General features: G+C 43.6%; 1 long non-coding RNA gene across 1 annotated transcript in view; it reads right to left on the bottom strand.

Moving 5' to 3' along the window:
* The window catches only part of LOC139359123 (uncharacterized), a 178519-nt gene extending 163624 nt beyond the window's left edge, over window positions 1–14895 (bottom strand). The window contains exon 1 of the long non-coding RNA XR_011614881.1: window positions 295–14895. This is a non-coding gene — a long non-coding RNA (uncharacterized lncRNA). The remainder of the gene's footprint in view (window positions 1–294) is intronic.
* Window positions 14896–18647: the final 3752 nt, after the last annotated feature.

The following is an 18647-nucleotide window of genomic DNA, read 5'->3' as shown; positions in this document are numbered from 1 at the left end:
CACAATATGTGGAAATGCACCCATGTCCTACATCCACCACGCAACACCTCCACACGAAGCCACCCCTCTCACTAGCTCCCCAGAAGGCCAGGACTGTCATTCTAGTTGCACTGCTACCGAAGTGCATGGTACATCTGATCTGCGAGTGAGCACTTCCTGTTACCTTATTCATAGCACCCTGGAATGAAGCTGTTCCTGCCCTGGCTCCACCCCTGTCACTCCACCATTTCTTGTGTGCCTCTTTTACTTAGTACCTCCCAGGTTTAAGGGAGAGACAGCTCCCATCTCCCATACCTGCTTGCCTGATACCCCAGGGTCCAGCTTGCAACCCTCCATTCTTACAAGTCAGTGACCCTAGGCTGCGTATTCATGGGCTCAGATGAGAAAGCTTTCTCTGTTGATTCACAGGAAGAGTATTCAGACCTTTGACTTCCTGTTTTTGATGAACCTAGCAAGAGAAAAAGAAGTGCCCTTTTAAAAATATAATTGGCCCCAAACAGTAACATATAAAAAAGAAAAATAGAAATTGCACATTGATTAAGGACTTGTCCATGAAGCCCATCTTCAGGTTGAGGTGCCGGAGCCACCCATGACACATGGCTAATACTGGAGCAGCCGTGTTTCTTGGAACACAAGACATGACCGTTTTGAGGAGAGGAAGTGAAGAAGGGTGTCTTCAACTGAAACCCCAACAGACAAAATGTGCGCAAAGTGAGTCAGTGGGATGCAAATGGACTGTGAGGAACTGAAAAGTCTAACTGCTGTTCCAGCAGATGGGGGCTTTCTCCAAGCACTAACCTACCAACCTGATGCGTCTCATTCAAAGGACTGGGGGAGACCTCACTCACATTCAAAAGTGGCAAGAGGATGGAAATGCAAAGTGCAGTCCCCCATCATACCTCTGGGCTGAAACATCTGTTGAATACATAGCATCCATTGCTTGTAGAGGCAAGGTTATAGAGACCAGGGCAGCCTGTGCCCTGATTGTGAGCATGCTGGGTAAACTGACTAGGGAGCTATAGTGAAGAGGTGAGGAGCCCTGCCCAGCCAGCAGGAAAGCTAAGGAAATCAATATCCCAGCATACCTGTCATCCATTCAAGCTCTGGTTAATAGATGTAATGGTGGCATCCAGATGGGTGTGCCTGGCCTACCAGTGCTTGCAGTGTTTTCCTTTACAGAGTTCTGGCCGCCCTCAGAAATGTCACAAGTGTTCAATTAAGTGACCCCCACACATACTATATGTTCAGTAAATAATATGTCCCTTCCCTCTAGAAAGACTTTATAGCTGTTAGGAATATGGCCCTTGGCAACAACATTTTGGCTTTGCTATTTATAAACTAGGCACCCTTGTGCAAACTATGCTAATAACCCAGAACTCTTTCCCTACCTTCCTAACAGGTTTGTTGTAATAAATTTACTTAATGTAAGTAAGACAAAGCCCAGGCTATAATAACTGCTCAATAAAAGGTAGGTAATATTTTTCTATGCCATGGCTCCTTGGATTGATGAATTGCCCCAGGCTGGGCTCAGGCTACATTATTGCACCATTTGTCTTCATGTACTGTAGTTGATTTGTATTTGTCTGCCCATACACACTGGAGTATGAATCTCGTAGTGCAGGAGCTATTTCTTGCTCATTTCTGTCTTCCCAGCACATAGCATGGGGATTGGCACCTAGTGGGTATTAAAGAAATGAATGTCACATAGCATATTTGACACGCAGAGCATTGGACACATAGCCAATGTACAGCAGTGATAAGAGGATGAACCAATCCTTGCCTTCTTTCTCTTAGTCTTAGTCTTATGAACCTGCAGAATCCCCTTCAACTACAAAGCTTGGACATGGTATTTCTTGACACATGGAGGCTTGCCCCAGATATTACAAATCAGAACTACGGGGGTGGCACTGTGGAATCTGCAGTTTAACATAGACCCCGGATGAGTCTGAAGCCCATGGAAGACTGAGATCCACTGAATTGGGGAAACAGCCACTGGGTTGTCCTGTATACAGCAAGCAGAGATCAGCAGGCTGCAGGTAGCCTCTGAGACAGAAAGGCAGAGTTTCCTTTCCAACTTCTACAAGAACAAGAAAGCAGTGATTCTCACACCTGCAAGATGAAGGGTGGTGCCACCAGGTCTCAACAGATGACACCTGTGTGGAGAGATAATCACAGGATGAGCCATGTCTTCCAACACAAGATAACAGAACACCTCCTTTCTCAAACTCCATCAGTTCTGTTACACCAACAACCCATCCAGAACCCAATTCAACCTTTCTGAACCCAGGCCAGAGGCCTAAATTCCTTGCCAGCCACTTAGGGAGGAGGGGGGACCCAGCATTTACTATGCCCAAGTAGGTGGCATGCTCTGTACTAGGCCATCGTTAAATGACAAAGCATGCTCAAAAAGGATGATTTAACATCACTTGGGTTTAGTAAAACCTAAACTCCATATTCCCTCACTGGGGAAATTCTTTTATTATTTTTCTGAAGAGCACAGGAGGTTAAAATAAAAACCTACTACTACAGCTAATAGCTGCATTACAGGCTATAGTTCCATTAAAGCAAGGGGGATTCATACCTGTCAACTAGGGGCATGTTCATCTAAAACGCATCATTAAAGCCACGAGGCCTCATGCTCCATGCAGATATATCACCACAGCAACAGAGAGCAGAGATGCATGGAGAATAGGCAATGTGAATTTCCCAGGCTCTCATTAACGTTTTAGCTGATTTTTGTATAAAATGTATTGGCCTACAGCATCACTTTGGAGAGAGCCACTGACTCTGCAGAGCAGGTAACAAGAGACTCACAATGCATATTTTCATGTGGGGCAGCCTCTGGGGAAAGTCAGCGCAACATGCCCACTCAGAGATGTCCAGCAAAACATCTGTTCAGCAAAACATCTGGACAGCAGGCACCCATCAGGGCCCATAGACAAAAAGCTTATATAAATCCTTTAATCTGAACTCTTACTTAGGGCACAAATAGCCCTTTGCTCTATGCACCAAACAGCCCACTCAAGGGCAGAGTGTCCAGGGCCCAAGGCAGTACTGGACACTCTGAGCTTGCCTTTCTAGGGGTGCTTGTCATCCCAAGCACTATCCACCCTGCAGATAGGGCTCATCATGGCCACAAAGCCCAAGCTCTGTGTCTTCCAGTGCAAGAAGGTGACATGAAACAAGTGGAAATCTGGAATCCATAGCTCTAGGGACAATGGTGGGGCATGTTCATTGAGAGGGGCAGTTTTGTCAATGTCAATTCCTCAAGGGAATTGTACCCTATTCAGGGTTTTATTTTAAACACCTTACACCCAATTACAAACAACTGTGAGGGGTAAACAGATAATAGTGTTGTTTGTAATTTACAGGTGCGTAAGGCAAGCCAGGAAGAAGTTAAGAAAAGAGATAGGACAGATGTGGAGCTGAAAGGTGTGCCAAGTCTTCGCCTTCTGGGAGAGGTCAGGAACATACACATTATTCAAGGTAGCCTGACCACTTGTACATGGCTTTTCACTTTTTCGAAGTGCTTTTACTTTTACTTGAAAAAGCACTTTAAAAAAGTGAAAAGCCATGTACAAATGGCTATATTTCATCTTGATTTATCTTCACAATAACCCTGTGGAAGGAGAGCAAGCTGATACTATTATCCCTGTCTTATTTATTTACCTTATAGATAAGGTAAAGGAGGCAGAGAAGCTTGGCATCACACCCCAAGACACCTAGTGAGTGGGTGGTAGAGCCAGTGTTAGAAATCCTGGGCTGGTCCTTGTTTCACCGGCCCACGGTGCTGATCTCACCCAAGCACTAGATCAAGACTGGCAGAGGCTTCCTTCAGAGGAGAAAGGAGGGAAGGGGAGGGGAGGGCAGAAAATGAACTCCGGAGGAATAAACAAGGAAAGGGGCCTCCAGGAGGCAATAATCCACATGTCAGTCAGAAATACACTCATGAGCCAGACACTTGAGGCCAACAACTGCCCATGGCTGCCCCTCTTCACCTCTAACACTCTCTGCCCAGTGACCCTTTCCCATTCCCCTGACCCCCTTCCTCTCCCATCTCCCACAATTGTGAGCCAAACTTTCTCCTCTGCCTGTGAACCTTGGTTTATCTCAGTTCCTCTACACCCCCTCCAACTCCACTAAGAAAACGAGGCCATCAGTTAAGAACATTCTGTTACCGTGGACAATTTCTTCCTTGATCTCTCATTAGCTGTCTACACAGTGGGCCATGGCCTCCTTTGTTAAGCCTTCTCCTCTGTTAGATTTGGGAAGCTGCCCTCTTCTGGCTTTCCTCCTACCTCACAGGCTGCCCCTTCACAGCCTCCTCCCTCCTCTCCTCTTCTGCCTGTCGGTATGTCAGCATTCCTCAGGGCTCCTGCTCCCCTCCATCTAGGTGGTTTCACCCGGTCTCATGAATTTTAATCTCTCTCATGATTACCAAATTTCCATCTTCACCTGCTCTGTCCCTAAGCATTAGGCTTCTACATCAATCTACCTACTTACATGTCCATTTGCATACTCCAATGCATGTCAAATTTCACTTATTCAAACATGCTTTGATTTGTCCCCTAAAAACTGATCTTCCCATCTTCCTCAACTGATTCATTGGCACCACCATTCACACAAATGATCAAAATGGAAATCTTGGAGTCATCTCTTATCCCTCCCTCTTCCTCAACTCTCACATTCAATCTATTGCCAATCCTATTGGGTCTACTCCAAAACTTTGCACTTAATCAATTTCTCTCTGTTTCAAACATTCCTGCTGTAATCCAAGCTACCAACATTTCTCATTAGGACCACAAAATAGAGGCTTGTGAATGGGTTCTCCATTCCTCCACAACCCCCTCCTCCTGCACACAGCAGCCAGCATGAGCTTTTAAAGTAAACAAGTTGTTCGTCTACCTAGCACCACTCAATGGCTTCCTATTGTACTCAGAAGAAATTCCAAACATCCCGCCATGATCTTGAGGCATACTCCATCCAGGTCTTGCCAAACTATCCAAGCTCCCCTCGTCATCCCTGCACAAACTGTTCTCCAATCACACTGGACTTCTGACAACTCACACACAGACTTGCCTCCCCCAACAGAGACTCTGTGCTTACTCTTCATCCAGCCTGAAATTCTCTCCCCTGGTTCTCTGCACATCTGCCTTCTTATCCTCTAGCTTTCTGCCTAAATACCATTCCTCAAAAAGGCCCTCCCTCACCTCCTTTTATTAATAAAAGTTATTCTTTAATTCAGGATCATTATAGCCTACAACCTTTGTGACAGGCAATAACTTGTAGTTATTTAATGACTCTCACAAGAGAAGTTTATATCTCGCTCCTGTGATAATCCAGGGTGATTCTAAGCTGGGGAGAAAGAAACTAGGAGCATAAGGAGTTGCTCAACACAGAAAATCCAGCACTCAGGCTGAAGGAGGCTCTGCTATCTCCACCATGTGATCTTCAAAGCCTCCTTTAAGGTTGTCATCCCCATCCATCAGAAGAAGGGGAGTCTAGAGGAGCATGCATGGGAATTTTAGTAAGTGGCACACGGCATTTCCAATCACATTGCAAGGGCTGGAACTCAATCATATGTTGCACCCAATGGCAAAAAAGACTAGGATGTCACCCGGCTGCATATGAAGAAGAAAGAAAAATGGTCTGGCAGTCTGGTGAACAGCTGCCTGGCCTCGGCCATGCTGTCCTTTTTGTTGTTGTTGTTGTTGTTGTTGAGATGGAGTTTCACTCTTGTCACCCAGGCTGGAGTGCAGTGGTGTGATCTTGGCTCACAGCAATCTCTGCATCCTGGGTTCAAGTGATTCTCCTGCCTCAGCTTCCTGAGTAGCTGAGATTGCAAGTGCGTGCCACCATGCCCAGCTAATTTTTGTATTTTTAATAAAGACAGGGTTTAACCATGTTGGTCAGGCTAGTTTCAAACTCCTGACCTCATGATCCGCCCACCTCAGCCTCCCAAAGTGCTGGGATTACAAGCGTGAGCCACCATGCCTGGCCCATGCTGTCCATTCTCTCTGCCCTCAGCCTTAGTAGACATGGTCTCCCTCTTTTGTTCAAGGTCAAATCTTCCCCCTCTGCTTTGAATCTCATCTCTTTCCACCTCCTCAAGGTTTTTTCTTTACCAATTTTCCCCCTTTCGTTTCTACATTTTCAACTTCTTCCTTTGTACTTGGATTCTTTCCTCCAATGACATCTTTCATTAGCTAAAGCCACCAACAGATTTCATATTCCCACATCCAATGTCTTTATTTCTCTTCAACTCTGCAGGAGCTGGCATTGTGGACCCCTTCTCTCTATTTTAATTCCTCCCCCCATCTTTAGTGATAACACTCTTTGCTGGTACTATACCACCCTTTTCCTCCCACTTCCATAAATATTTTTTTCCAGCCTACTTTGTGTTCTCTGTGCTTTCTTTCGCTCTTCATGCATCACCCTAGTTTCTGCCTCTTGCCCTTGTCATCATCCCATGTGAACTTCATCTATCACCAGAGCATCAACTATCCCTTGCACTAATATGATTTCAAATCCATATTTTTTAAATGAGAACTCCCTAATACCCTCTAGCCATTATATTCAAGTACCTTCACACCATCTTCACTGAGTATTCTTTAAGTATTTACTCCTCACCTTGTTCCACGGAACATTGAAACAGGTCACTATATATATTATATATATTTTGATGAAGGATTAAAATATCAAAGGGAAGATATAGTGAAGAAAATCATAAAGTCACAGGGAGCCCATGTAATCCTAAACAGTTGAATTATCTCAGCTTCATATCAGCCAATTCAAAGGGAAATATGATAGCTGCTAGATTTACCAAATCTAAATAAAAAGCAAACTAAATATTTATTCTCTTTAGGTCCTAAAAAATTTCTTGCAGGGAACCTGGCTCTGTAATATTTTGGATATTTGGGAGGAAGTTTTAGACTTCATCCCTACCCTAGAATCAACAACAGGGTTGCATATAGATGTGGTTTAAAATCTTCTTCTATAAAGCTGAGACATAATGCCAAGGCGTAATACAATAAAATGAGTGTTCAAGAGCCAAAACGTTACAACTCTACCATGCAACTATTTGACGGTCTGGCTTGTTTGCAAGTGAAGATCTGAACATCTAAAGAAATATATTTGCTGCAAAGTATTCGAAAGTATCTTCCTATATTTATTGTTTCTCAAAACCAAGTTATTCATAGGATTGGATAATAAAGGCTTCTTAGTTTCAGTATTTGGCCCACAACCTAAAATGTAGATAGCAAGTGGTGTTAATAATTAAGGCATAGATGCATAGGTCTTGACAATAGCCAAGATGTTGTCCTCTTTAAAAACGTAGAAATGTAACCAAGATAGTCTCTATGGAATCTGCTTCTGAATATCCCTCAGGTATTTCAAACTCATCTTGTACAAAACTCAATTCACCATCATTTCCCTTGAACCTTCACATCCTCCTGTTATCTCAAGACACAGACTGAAAGAAAACACTTTTGGCCCAGACACTTGATAAGAGAAATACACAAATTACATAAAGAACTCCTATAACTCAATAATAAAAAGAAAATCAACCAAATAAAATAGGCAAAAGATTTGAAAAGACATTTTCCTAAAAGAGGAACCACAAATAGAGTCGTCATGGAACCTTTCTCCCAAAGTGGGTCCTGCCAAACAGTAGTTCAAGAAGGGCCTCAAGGTCAAAGGCAAGGAATTTGAACTTTACCCAAAAATTACTGAATGATTTTAAGCAGGGACCAATATGCTCAGCTTTTAAATTTAGCAAGATCACTCTGGATGTTAGTAAACATCGTAATACATTAAAAATAGAAATGGTTCTATGGTCAAAGATATTTGGAGAACTTAAACCATCCATCAAGAAGTTGTGCTGCAGGAGTCCTCAAGGACACTCTGTGTGTGGGGTGAAGCTCTGTCACTGTTCAGTGACTGTGGCAAACAATCTTGTCCTTGACTTCCCTCTCACATTCTTCCACTCAGGTGCAGTCAGTCACTCCACCTCGCAGGGTCATTCCGAAGTTGCCTTCTCTCCTATCTGCACTCTCGATGCTTTCTATGTTAGCTCCTAATGTGGCTTCTGGCCTCCCACCCAGCCCACTTTCAGCCCACTCCTGCCAGAGGGAGATCTCTCTAGTGCAAATCTCATCACTTCACTGCCTTGACTAAAATCCCTCCATAATTCTCCACAGAAAAAAGGATCAAGTTCAAGTTCCTTACTGTAACTCACAAGGCCCTTTCTAACTTGGCTACTGCCACTCCTCAACAGGTCCCCGTGCTCCGGATTTGAAAAGCTTCTTGTCCTTTCTCAAAGGGATGCTTCAGCAATCTGCGCTTTTGCACACAATGTCCCCTCTTTATTTCCCTCCCCAGTCCCCTTGCCATTCATCTTCTAATCCCACTTATATTTCAGAGCCGTTCAAACACCCCAGACAGTTTGACTTCCTTGGAGACTTTCTGGGTAAGATTCTATGTCCCAGCCCTCCTCCTCCCTCCATCTACAGCACCTGCTGTGGGGTGCTGTCACCGCTGGTGTGTTTGTTTATCTCCCTGATGGGAGTAGGTGCGCCTTGAGATCAGGGCTATGCTATCGGTTCTATTCATCTCAGCATCCCACACATCTAGCACAGAAAATGCCCACTGGCCATCCTGTGCATTCCTGCTTGTCTTTCAGACTCACTGCAAAATCACATCCTCAGGGAGCCTTCTTTAACCTCACCCTACTGGGTCATGGTCTTCTATCATGAGCTTTTCCATTTCTGTTCAATTTTCCTCCAGACTCTTGTCATCCCTCATCACCACTTAATTATTTAGCAGTGTGATTACTTCACAGCGAGTCTCTCCATGAGGTAGGGATCACATCCGTTGTGCTTCCTGTGTTAGAGCAGCACTTGGCACAGAGCTAATATTCCATCATTATGAACAAAGGAGTGGATGGGAAAGCATATGTGAATCTACAGTAGTGTCTGCCTGGGATAGAAGAGGCCAAGGTCTAGTTTGTTGTTGTTGTTGTTTTAATTCAACAGGGCATGTGTGGTGGTCACCAACAATTTGATAAAGGGTGAAGAAATCAAGGAACAGAAATTCTACCAATCAGGTTTGGATGTTTGTCCTGTCAAAATCTCATGTTGAAATGTGAACTCCGCTGTTGGAGGTGGGGCCTGGTGGGAGGTGACTGGATCACGGGAGTGAATGTCTCATGAATGGTTTAGCACCATACCCTGGGTGATACGTGAGTTCTCAGCTGGTTCACGTGAAATCTGATTGTTTAAAAGTCTGGGACCTCCCCCCTTTTCTCTCTCTTGCTCCCACTCTCACCATCTGAAGCACCTGCTCCCTACTTCACCTCTGCCATGACTGAAAGATTCCTGAGACCCTCACCAGAAGCAGTTGCTGGAGCCATGCTTATACAGCTTACAAAACTGTGAGCCACTTAAACCTCTTTTCTTTATAAACTACCCAGACTCAGATATTTCTTTATAGCAACAGAAAAACTGACTAATACACCTACCTGTAAAAATCATGCCAAGATTCTCCTGTTTGGAGCTGAGCTTTGTGGTGCATGCCTGTAATCCCAGCTACTCAGGATGCTGAGGCAGGAGAATCACTTGAACCCAGGAGGTGGAGGTTGCAGTAAGCTGAGATCATGCCACAGAATTCCAGCCCGGGTGACAGAGCAAGATTCAGAAGAAAAAAAAAAAAGAGAGAGAGAGAGAGAGAGAGAGAGAGAGAGGGTCTTGTCTGGAGAGAAGGGGAAAGGGGATGTGGTGACATACAAAGAGTTTCTCTTTCTCTGTCCCTTTCCCATGTCCATGACCGAGGGCAAGCAGACGGAGGAGAAGAATACGACATGCTGAGTTTGTCAATGAAGGAGTCAGGCTGACTCAGAGATCAAACCTATGGTGTACTTTTTCCCCTGGTTCCCAGTGGTGTTTAATTACCATCATTATTAATTCATCACAGTAATTCTCTTTTAAAATCATATAGTGCTAAAAATAGTGTTTCATAAACGTGTGAAAATTAAATCTAGAAATTATTTACCAGGTTATACTTCCTTCCCAGAACTCTTCATCAATGGAAATTGATTTGAAGCTGAATTTTTTACAAATCCATTGCCCACTCACCAACCAGTCCATGGAAATAGAATAAGCAGAAGGTCCTCCCTCTTTCCTAATGGCACTCCAAACTCCCTTTCCCCAGCTCCTTTGATCTGAAAATCTTTATCTTAAAGCACTTTATACACAGTCATTAATTTTCACAGCACTCCTGCTAAGAAGATTCTATTACTTCCATTAAACCATAGAGTAAACCAAGAAGCCAAATTAAGTGATTTGCCCACTCAGGAAATTAGTGGCCTGACCCAGTTCAAACATAGTAGCTAGGATTTCCAAGGCCTCGCAGCCAGCTGCCACCCTGACATTTCCTAGCTCCGTAGAGTGGATAAGGGCCTGGGCTTCTGTGTCAGTACAACCTGGGTTCAAGTCCTACTTCTGTAATTTCCTTGGCAAATTACTCAACTTCCTTAAATGCATGCAAATCTGCGATAAGAACACTTGTTTCATAAAGTTGCTATGAGGATTAAAGATGATAAGGTACACAGAAGTACTTAATACATAACCTGGAACAAATAAGGAGCTATGTTATTATTATTACCCTACACACCTGGAAGGGTATACTCTTCATCCAGCCCCCTTCCATAATCTTTTCTTCATCACATCAGAAAAAGAGCAAACCACACCTGCAACTCTATTTACCTCTGCTATATTACACACACATTTTCAGATAAAGTCTTCTATGGGAATAATAGGACACCTGAGCAGATTCTTGGAGCACTGCTACATCAGCAATTATCCAAAAATTCATTGACATATCCACCCACCCATCCATCCACCCATTCATCCATCTGTTTGACCACCCATCCATCCATCCACCCATCCATCCATCCATTCATTCAAGCTCAGTACACATAGTAAGCACCTACCATGTGTAAGCCTATGTTAAATATTGTGGGATGTACTAAAATGATTTATAGCTGTGCCCTCAGAGCTATAAATACAATTAAAAGAAATTATAAAACAAAATGGAATGTAAAAAGTGTTTTAAGAGAAGTTATTGAAAGTGAATGAAGGGCATTGCCACATGGAAAGAATAGTGAATTAAGAGCCAGGAGATTTTTTTTTTCAGCCCTGATTTTAATGTTGGTCTAACATAAACCCATCACCTCCCTAGGCTTTGGTTTCCCCAAAGTGAGGAGGCAGAAGTGGAAGATTCCAAGGTCCCTGTAACCTCTAACATTTCATTCCCTCTGCCTCTATGTAAGTCAATGTAACATCCAAACTGAGCACTAAGTAAGAGGGTATTGCATTCCAGGAGGGGGGACTCATACAAGCAAGTTTATGAAGATAGAAAGAATCAATATTAATGGAATGGCGAGTGGTAGCATTTGAATACAGCGAATGGCAAAAGAAGGTAATGTCTTGAGAGTTAGATTCAGAATAATTTGTGAAGGGTCTTATTTTCAGGCCAGAGAAATGGAAGAATTAATTACTATTGAGCAATTGCTAAGGAGACTTCTTATGTGTCTGTACAAGGAGCCCACTTTCTCAGAGATCAAACCTATGGTGTACTTTTTCTCCTTATACCTCTCACACCTTCTTACACCTGCGCACCCTACAAGCAAGGGCCGGGTATGGCCGCAGTCAATCACTTTGCAGAGAGTTAAAGTTCCTATTGGGAAAGGCCACTGAAGAAGCCAAGCTGGGGTGCAGGGTCTTCCCCACATTCCCTGTAAGCCCTGTAATCACCAACACTGAGTTATCTTGGAGGGCTGCTCTTGTCTCTATTACACCCTGTACATGGTCATGCCCCCCACACTCAGCAAACCAAAATGAGGTGGCAGAAAGGGCAAGTAAATAGTCTGTTTAGAGGTGTGCAGGCAATGCTCCAGGTTGTGCCACCAGGCCTCACTGCCAGGCCCTCTGTGATGGGTGCTCAAGCAAGCAGGGAGAAAGGGATGCTTTCCTGTTTCCGCTGGAATGGCCTTTCCACCCATCTGCCTGGTAAATGCCTACTCATACTTCAAGAGTTAGCTCCAGAATTGTCTGATCTAGAAGCCCTTCTCGACTACCCTCAAACCCTTCCCAGGCACAGTGGGCCCCTCACTATACCCTACTCACAATTTTAACAACACCCATGATTCTTAATTGTATTTATTCACATATCTTTCCCCCAAGCAAGCTGCAAACAATCCCTTGGACAGGACACTCTGTCTTAGTCATCTTTGCACTCAGTCACCTGGCCTTTACCGGACACACGGTTGTACCTCATGAGCGTCTGTCAATAACAAGAGTAGCTGACTTTCGCCAAACACTCACCCCGAGGCAGGCACCACACTGGCAGCTTCACATGCACTAGTCATTTAATACCCACAGCAACTGTTTATGTCTGGTGCTATTATCCCCACTTTATAGATGAAGAAACTGAGGCAGAGATGAGCTAAGCAATTTGTCCCAAAATGAAAGCACTACTCTCTTTTCCAAGATCTTCATCACTTTAGATAGACAGTAGGTAAAGCAACCTGAAATTGAGAAAACTTCTAATGCCATTGCAGAACTGGGGGTTGTAAAAACGTTAGTCCAAGCTGACGCTGAAATTATGGGAAATGTGTAGACACCACACACTTGAATTCTGAGAATTCTTTATTTTTGGAGTCAGGGTTTCACTCTGTTTCGCAGACTGGAGTGCAGTGGTGCACTCATAACTCACTGCAGCACCCAGCTAACTGTTTTCATTTTTTTGTAGAGATGGAGTCTTGCTATGCCATCCAGGCTGGTCTCAAGCTCCTGGCCTCAAGCGATCCTCACTTCCACAGATTCTGAGAATTCTTCCTTATTCACCCCTAGTGAGGATTCACTAGTAATTTTAAGATAACACCATAATACCCAAGTCACATGGGCTGATCATTAAGCTCAGTTCATGCTTATGGAACATCTGATGAATTTTAAACTATAACCTGCTCCTCTCCCTCCCACACTAACTCTGTGGACAGAGATTCATTTGCAAAACAATTTTCTCCCACTGACTCTCAGTGACCTTTCCCACCACTGTCCCTTTTCAAATACAGAGTATGTGTAGGTAAGCCCTCCCCAGGAGGGAAGAAAGAGGCCGTCAGGCACAGAGGAGATTTGCAGGGTGGAAGTACTGACTGGTTCTATCCCACTGCCCACCTCTGAAAATAGCTTCCTTGATGGCCACAATCCCAGACATCTCATGAGAGCACCAAGTAGATTACATTCTTATCTATTTAGAAGGAAACAGCCCACCTGGGCCTGGATTCTCCACAGAATAACAAAAGAGAAGCAGAGAGAATCAAACTAGCTCTCTGGAGCAAAGGTGTACAGTTTAAATGATTGCACAACCGCTGCTGCAAACCAGAACATTCTGTACGGTCAGAAGAGGCTTAATTAGCCTGAACCAAGAGTCTAAGGTCATATGATTCAGAACATTTCACAGCCGGAGTTGTGACATTAGAGGTGCTATGGGCCATCCTACCAGACCACTGTGAGGCCCCAAACAGGACGGCCTTTTGTTTTCTCCAACCCAGGCTTAATTTAACTTAAAAACATCAAGGGGGTAGTGGGGAGCCTCTGCGTGTCTTTTGGAAGCCACAGTTGTTTTATTTGTATGCGTATCTGTGTGTATTCTGAGAGTGTGCGTGTCTGTGGGTTTGTTGGTGTTCTATGCTCCTAATCAAAGAAAGCTTATGAAAGAGAAAAAGAAGTTTAAATAGCAAAGTAGTGACATCATTTCCAAGTGTTCTGGGATGAGAAGATTGTTCCATAGTTTATGTATTCATTTATTCATTCATTCTTTCTTTCTTTCCTTCAGTCAAACTCTGAGCGAGCATCCATTTAGCCTTAGACTCTGTTACAGGAAACAGACCGCAAGAGACGCACGTTCCTGCTATTAGTTCCTATCATTGCTGTAATAGACTACCACAAACCTGGTGTCTTCAAACCACAAAAATTTATTATCTTGCAGATCAGAGTGTCAGAAGTCAAAACTGGGTCTCTCTGGGTGAAAATCAAGGTGTCAGCAGGGCTGGCCTCCTTCTGGAGACTTCAAGGAAAACCCATTTTCTTGCCTTTCCCAGCTTTTAGAAGCCACAAACAATCCTCGTTTATGGTCCCTTCCCCTACATTCAAAGTCAGCAGTGTCAAACCGGGTCTGTCTCATGCTACCAGCTCTCTGGTTCTCTACTCTTCTGTTCTCTCTTCCATCGTTTAGGACTCCTGTGATTACATTGGGCCTACCCAGATCACCCAGGAAATGCCCCTCTCTCAAGATCCTTAACTTGATCACATCTGCAACGTCCCTTTACCAGATATTGCCAAAATATGTGGTGATATATTCACAGGTTCCAGGGATTATGACTTGGACATCTTTGGGGGACTATTGTTTTGCTTCCCACAGTCCCCATTTCAAACGTTTTTATTTTTTAGACCTGATTGAAACTGACTAACCTTCATTTTGGTCTATTATTCCTCATTAGACTCCTTGGCTATGCTTTCAGGGTGTGTTCACAGACATCATTTTTGTAAATTGTCCTCAGGCCTCTCCTGCTTTCCTTTTAACCATTAGCGTGCACGCTTCTCTCTCTTGAAGTCTCCTTCTAAGACACCCTACGCAAGGAAATAATTTATTATTTAAGACACATTAGTCCAACTTTAGATTTGGAACTAAATACAAACACTAAGATGAATATTCATAGACTCGTGAAGCAATGGCCTGGCCCTTACCTTTTCCCAGAATGGGTTCTCTGGGCCAAGCCCAGAAAGGTACTTATGTGGCTGGCTTCCTGCTCACAGTTGAAATGTGTCTCAGCTCTCTGCTTGCCTCCAATTTCTCCTTATCCCTGGCCTGCTGAATCCCAGCAGCTTGGATCAGCCATTTTCCCTTTTGCATTCATTTCCATTTGGGGGATGGAGTTTTACCTGGCTCTGACTTCTAACCCTGTGCAGTGAACAGAAGAATGCTGCCACCCCACAAAGATAGCTTCATTCTAATCCCTAGGACTGTAGATACAGTCACCATACGTGGCAAACCTCAGCAGATGCGACTAAGGTTAAGGACATTGATATGGGACAGTGTCCTAGATTAAATGGGTAGGTGTAATGTAATCATAAGGGCCCTGGTGAGGTAAGAGGCTTTCCTGGCTGCAGAGAGCCCAAGAGAGACAACAGCATCAGAAAGAGTTGATGTCCCAATCCTGGTCCCAAAATGCAGCAGGCTTTTTGTAAGGGCCAGACAGAGATCTGCAGATGGTGGAAAGGGTAAGGAAAGAAGTCCTCGCCTAAGGCCTCCAGAGAGGAATGCAGCACCCTCAACACCCTGAATTTAGCCCAGCAAGATCCTTGTCAGATTTCTGACCTGCACAACTGTAAGGTAATAAATACACATTGTTTTAAACCATTAAATTGTGGTAATGTGTTACGGCAGCAATAGAAAGTTAATACAATGTGCATTCTTTTGCAGTCTACACTGATGATTTAAGCCCTCAAAATTAATGTGATTCAGAGTCATTAGTGGACTGGCAACACCCTCCTCCAGATCATTAGCCAGAATTCAAATAAGCCCAGGCCTAATGGGGACCCCTGCAGGACTCCATCTGAGAACGCCTTGGGTTGAAGTACACATGACATTAATTAATCTTCTGTAGACCTTGCGATTCCAGGGCCTGATTTTATATCTGAAGCAATCTGTATTTTCCCTCCCAGACATGACATTGGACAGGTTTTACCTTTGTAAGGAAGATTATCTTCCCCGTCCTTCCTCCACTGATGTGGTAGTCAGTGCCCCCTCCCCACTCCATACTACCACCTCTCCCCTGATGCATGTGTGCGCACACACACACACACACATAGAGACAGACACATGTGCAGAGACACATGCATACAGAGACACAAACACACACATAATCACATACATATACACCTCTTTCTTTTATGAAAATAAAGCAGTCCAGATTTTGAAAAATATTTGCCCCCTCAGTGCTCTGCTGGGGATTGCCCCAGGGTTTGTGAATTTCTTTCACATGCTAAGTGATTTATTCCGTAATAAAACATTAGGTACTTAAAGTGACAGTAGAGTGAACCAGTCAGTTGTCAAGCTTTACAGAAGAGAAGGCTTAGGTTGAATTTTTTCTTCTAAGGGATACCAAGAACTTCATAGATTTTTGCCATTAAGTCTTTGAAAATGCCAGCATGTGCCAGGTGAGGGGCAGTAATTCCAAAACGTACCACCGTTTTGCCTGATTGGAAGCACTTCCGGCTTCAGACAGAGTTTTCGAGATGATCTCTTTGGTCTTCTGATTCTTGCGTTCTCAGTATTCACGCCTCTGCACTGTATTCCAGACACTATTCTGGGTGTTGGGGATGCTGGGGGTCCCTGGGTGAAAGACTAGAGTTGTAGATACAGATTTTTTTAACTTTTATTTGCATTTATTTTATGCTGAATTTATTCCCATGCCATAGTTTCTGTTTCTTCAGTTTCTTCTGGGATATATTTTTCTTCTGTGCAACCTCCTCTTCTGGTTTGAGAGCCATTTGTTTCTTTTCAGTGAGGATCATCTCAATGTGTCAGGGAGAGTTCATGTATGGGAAGATCACGAGAGGTCTTAAAGTGAACAAGAAGATTTGAACCTCTTGATTTGCATGATTTTGTGGAGTTTTCTGGGTCAAATGAATAGTGAACCATTTTAACAGATGACCTTGGGCTGCTTAGGGGAAGAACAGAGATTTTTTTAGCACATGTGCAATTTTGTTACATGTATGGATTGTACAGTGGTCAAGTCAGGGCTTTTAGGGTATCCAAATAACAGACGTGGTACCCATTAACCAATGAAGATACAAATTTGAAAATCATTGTCCATGATTAGCATTAAAAGCCATTGGAATACAGCATCACCCTGAGGTGTGTGTAGGCAGAGAAGAGAAGGGGAGTCTAGCTCAGACTTCCCCAGAGCACAACAAAACTTAAAGGTCCAGCAGAGGAGGAGGAATTAAGAACAGAGGATGCTTTCATGGTAGGAGGAAGACCAGCAGGGTGGGAGGTGCCATGCAAGCCACAAAAGAAAATGTTTCAAGGAGAGAGAATAGTTAGTTAGTGGTGCCAAATGCTGGCAGAGGTCAAGCATGGAAAGGACTGATTGGTGATCATTGATCTTGATGACACAAAGGTGATGTTGACATGAGCAACTGGAAGAGATGGAAACCCAGTTGGAATGGTTGAGGAGTAGAGACCATGGCTTCAATAAATTTTCAATTCGTTGCTACAAAGAGCAGCAGATGCAAGTAGTAGCTGGAGGTGGAGGTGGGGTCATAAAGAGGAATTTCTTAAATGGGAACACTCATGATAAGGATAATAATACAGTGGAGAGAGAGAAATGGTGAAGTAGCAAATAAAATGGATGATTGCAAGGAGGAAAACCAGGACATAGTGAGAAGGAAGGGACCCAAAGTGCAGGGAGAAAAGGACGACTTGGGTAAAAACAAAAAGTTCTTCCACGGAACCAGAAGGCAGGGCAGTGAAGATGTGAGCACAGAAGCAGGTGTGTTGGCAGATTTGGCAGGGAAAAGATGAGGGATTTCCTATCTAATTAACTCTGTGACCTCAAAGAAGTATGAAGCAAGGTCATCATCTGCCTTTTGAATATCTTCTGCATCTAAGCTAGTACAAATGCTGCTGCCTTGTCAGCTAAGGTCATACCTAGGATCCTGGTGCAGGATCTGGTGTAGACACTGATTACTTATCAAGAAAAATCACTTATCCTGTTGATGCATGCATTTCTCAACTTTGAGACGGTAATGACGACTATCATATTAATCAGATATGGAAGGAGTCACTCTTGAAATTTCTGCTCCTGGAAATATGGCTAACTAGAGATCCAGAGATACACGAAACACTGAATACCTTTAAAATATATTTTGAAATGTATGGCAGAGCTGGCAGGAATTAAGGACAATTCTGAGAGGCTGGAAACAGTGAGAAGACATGAGTGCAGGGAGGTAAGCTACAATTGGAGCCAGCGCTGTCCTGTGTTGTCCGAAGACCACTGGATACCTTGAGCCTGGGTTTTAACTGGCTCTGTGCCTAAAAGACAGGAGACAATCCTTGGCTAGAGATGAAAAGTCAGACTGAACCCTGGCAACAAACAAACAAACAGGACCTCAGAAGGAAAACGCTCTCAATAAGTGAACTTAAAAAATAAAATCTACCAAAGAAGAAGCTGGATATAAGTCTGTCTTGTTCTTGTCCCTTGATGGAGGGGAACATGAGTGGGAAAAAACATCTCCTCAGAGAATATCTATCCATAAGCCTACATTTAAGAGGTTTGGGGGCTGGAATTTTTTCCAAAAATGCAAGACAAACATGTAGTTAAAAAGGAATAGACTTCAACCCATGTCTCAGAAAATTGCTGCAATAAAGTTCCAAGTAACTAGTGTTTACAGAGACAGAGACAGAGATAGAGAGATCCCAAAACATGAAAGAAAACAAGTCACCATGAGAAGGATCCATAGAACCAACAAATTGCAAAATCAGACCATATAAGAATACAGGAACAGGATTATCAGATGAGAATG

This window comes from Macaca nemestrina, chromosome 16 (genome assembly GCF_043159975.1).
Source record: "Macaca nemestrina isolate mMacNem1 chromosome 16, mMacNem.hap1, whole genome shotgun sequence".
Lineage (NCBI taxonomy): Eukaryota > Metazoa > Chordata > Mammalia > Primates > Cercopithecidae > Macaca > Macaca nemestrina.
Note: the sequence above shows the minus strand (reverse complement) of the source record. Positions and strands in the feature narration are given on the sequence as shown.